The sequence below is a fragment of the Rousettus aegyptiacus genome, unplaced genomic scaffold, assembly GCF_014176215.1.
Source record: "Rousettus aegyptiacus isolate mRouAeg1 unplaced genomic scaffold, mRouAeg1.p scaffold_m13_p_4, whole genome shotgun sequence".
NCBI classification, from domain to species: domain Eukaryota; kingdom Metazoa; phylum Chordata; class Mammalia; order Chiroptera; family Pteropodidae; genus Rousettus; species Rousettus aegyptiacus.
The window spans coordinates 76674684-76678555 of NW_023416307.1; the positions used below are offsets into that span (position 1 = coordinate 76674684).

Here is a 3872-nt window from a genome sequence, read left to right on the forward strand (position 1 = left end):
TCATTTTTTCTCCCCTACAGTGCCTTAAGGACTACTTGCATAAAGAAAATGTTCAGAATATATTTTTTCTGTTGAAGACTCAGTGGGTTGTCCTAATTTCTCCTGGAGGATACCAAATCTGTAATGTGCCAAAATTTGGGTGATATAAAGTTAAAATAAACTAAAGAGATTATGTTATTGTTGTTAAGAGATTATTATAGTTACCTAGAATTAAAAAAGTAGGACAGCAAGATGTCATGGATTTCAAGGGAATAAAAGCTTCAGAAAAATTTACCATGTCAGCAAAAATCTCTAAAAATTGTTTGAAATCTGAAGCTAAAAGAATCACTAGTGACCTAGTTGACAGGAATTTTCAGTGGAATAGTTTAAAAAAAAACAAGGGGAAAAAAGGCCAAATTATAGTAGAATAAGTAAATGGGAGATAAGGGAAAAAAAGGAAACAATTCATACAGAGTACAGTTTCCAGAAGCTTATTAGGTATGACGGGAAAGAAATAAGGAGATAAAATTAAGAATATTTAATAGCTTTATTTTCAGATGTTGAGTACATATTTAGCTAAGTAACCAGCATTCTTTGTGGACCTCTCATCTATGAGCATGGAAGATAATTTGAAGTTACCTATCACACACACTATATCTTGCTTACTAGTTGATACTGTTAGGTAGTTAATCAGGCATGAATGACAGGAGTGAAGGCCCAGCTCTGTAACTATAGAAACCTCTCCAAAGACCTTTCTGAAAGACCTCCCAGAAACACCACCCCTTTTATAGTTAAAAATTACCCCTTCTACAGCCATGCCACCCTGAACAAGCCTGATCCCATCTGATCTCAGAAGCTAAGCAGGGTCAGGCCTGGTTAGTACTTGGATGGGAGACCACCTAGGAAGACCAGGTGCTGTAGGCTTAAAAAATAAAAAAAAATAAGAGATTGTAAGCTGACAAGGTCCTTGCAATCTGTGATATCAACCAAGGGTTGCCTCGCCTAAAAAAAAAAAAAAAAAAAAAATTATCTCACATCCTAAGGCACAAAGGCCATAAAAGCTGCTAGCTTAATCCAGCCACAACTACGTCACAGTAAGTACTATCCCAACCTGTCCATAACCTCAGCCTCATTACACCATCATTATAATATCATGCCTATGCCCAGAAATTCATGAATCTAATTATAATAGACCAAGTTCTAGGTAGGCACATGCGCAGTAGGCAAAGTGTAACATAGTAGTCAACTGTCAGTAAAGAAGACCTCGCATGAAGCTCCCCTAGTACTGCCTTTGTACCCTCCCATCACAGTCCAAATGTAAAGAGACCTTCCCACATCTGTGCTGTTACAGCTCTTTGCTAAAAACCTCTCTTTGCGTACTTTTGTCTTTTCACCTCCCAAATACCACAGCCTTCCTTAGCGTGGCCCGTCTCTTTCTAAAATGTACTTTCTATAAATCTTACTTTTTCTAAACCTCACTGACCTGTAATTCTTTACTATGTTGGCAGGGAAGAACGGCAGACCCCCTCCATGCCTCTGGAGTGACACCAGATTTCACATCACCCCAGCAGTAACAGTACCAGGGAATCAAGATTTGTCTGTTCATACTCCATATACTAACACAATATCTTGTATGTAGACGGTGCTCAATGAAAGTCTCCTCATCATGTCGTTACCCTGAATAATTCCTAGGCCCAGCGTTTTATATGTTTTGCCAGTTATGAATACAGTCAGTTTCTTCAGGTTTCTGATCTGAAAATGTAAAGGGAAAACTTCTTTCAGCGCTGGAAAAAGCACCCAACATTTATGAATTATATTTCCACCTTTTCTTTCTAGGCTTAGTAAATGACTTTCTAGGAGTAAAAGTGGGTAGCAAATATAACAGGCACTGAAATGAGTACTGAGACTATAGAGGTATCAACCTTGTCAACACAGAAAGATTTACCATCCCACTGCAATTACTTACCCATCTTAGTGAAATTCAGGTACCAGAATAATTGAGGTTTTTCTGTACCAATAAAAGTGTTTTAAATTCTCATCTGCATGGTAAAAGTCACAGGACATGAGCCCCTAGACGTCAATATCACCAGAGAACTAAAAAATATAAGTTTCTGGGGCGGAGAGCTGTAGATGGGGCAGCAATCTATGTTACAACAAACCCAATCTAAATGTCCACTAAAGTTTGAGAACCACTGATCTAGTAGATGAAATAGGTTTAAATTATAAAGTGGCAGAATTCCACTCAATGTAAGATTTTTTTTTTTCAGATTGTTTTTTATGAAATATATATATAGATATTTTATGAAATATATATATATATTTTCTTTTGGTTACTTCTAGCAATATTTTTTAAATCATTTCATTAGGAAAATTTTCAAACAAATTTAAAAATAGAGCATATGATCCTCATTTACCACTCACAGACATAAATGTTTTCAATAATTATTTAACCTATTTTTCCCTTTTTAATTTGGTTAGATGTAACATTAGTATAATTGTTTAATTAGAAAATTCCTCCTCCATTAAAGAATCGTTGAAGTATTTAAGGGTGAGATAACATATCTGGGATTTTCTTTTAAAAAGAAAGATTTTCTTATAATTATAGGTGCCTCCAAATTAAATGAGCTATCTAGGGAGATAGTGAATTCCCTCTTATTGAATATATTCTAAAAAATTTGAGTGACTATAAGAAATGCTGTAGAAGGAATTTCTGCATTATCTTTTAGGGAAGAATAGATCATTTCTAAGATCTCTCCAAACTCTAAACCATACAATTATATGATGAAATGTATTACAGATATTAAATGGGATTTTAATTAGAGATATTTAAATTACCAAGATAAATTTCTCGCTGAAATTACAAGTAAAAAAATATAAACAAATATCTAATTATATGTAAATGTTAGACATACATAATGTCATTATCTAAGAAGATATATTGTAATTATGACATTAAAAATAGTTTCAAATTATTAAACCTAATCTAACATATAATCACTATAATTATCACTAAGAATTTACTGCAAAATAATCATCTTTCAATATCAGAGGTACTACATATATACATCTATATTATAAACTGTTGAAGGATATATCCCACATTCCTGGAACACAATAAAATTCATAGAATATATAAATTAAATATTATTGAACATTTGAACATATTTACAAATGCTGACTTTATGATTCGAAGACATAGCTCTCTTTGAAGACCATAACAAGGAGATTGCATTCCCCATAAAGCACAGATGATATCTATACCTGAGATGATGGTTGGATTTTACCTCTTTCTAATGCCAATTGATTAGAAATGGTGTGTAGAAAAATATATTCAAAAATGTGTGACTTCCTTTGAGCTCAGTGGGAAAGGAGGAGAAGACTAAAAACTATTGGTGTTTGCTATGGTTTAGCGATGAAGTCAGGAGGAGGAGTTTGGAATCAGATATTTGCTGACCTTGATGTAAACCATTAAACATTTACATTCTACAAAACTTTTCCCCCCTACTCCCAACACCTTCACTAGCTATAAAATTTCTATTCATTCATATTTAAATTGTTAACCATTCTTCCAAAATACATCCTCTTCTGGGAAAGTAATGGTTAATTTTGATGGGCAAGATCACTTTTTTTCCAGATTTATGTAAAATAGAGTAGCATTCCAGAATATTCTTTCAGCAGGTAGCCATCATCCATCGCCAATATAAAATTAATAAAAAAGAAATGCAATAAAACATTAATTTATAAAAGAAACCAAAAAAGATATAGATAATAACTGCTCCCCCCCCCAAAAAAAAATGCTGATTCAGCTTTCCTTCTCCTGTCTGGGTCCCATGGTGCTCCTTGACTCATCCTGAATAGTGGTTAAAGTTCTCCCTGGTGCAGCCATCAGCACA

General features: G+C 34.0%; 1 non-coding gene across 1 annotated transcript; it reads left to right on the forward strand.

Annotated features, from left to right (window-relative positions):
• The first annotated feature begins 784 nt into the window (after window positions 1–784).
• LOC118602236 lies at window positions 785–903 on the forward strand. Its single transcript, XR_004950638.1, has one exon. It is a non-coding gene; the product is annotated as a 5S ribosomal RNA (ribosomal RNA).
• The last annotated feature ends 2969 nt before the right edge of the window (window positions 904–3872 follow it).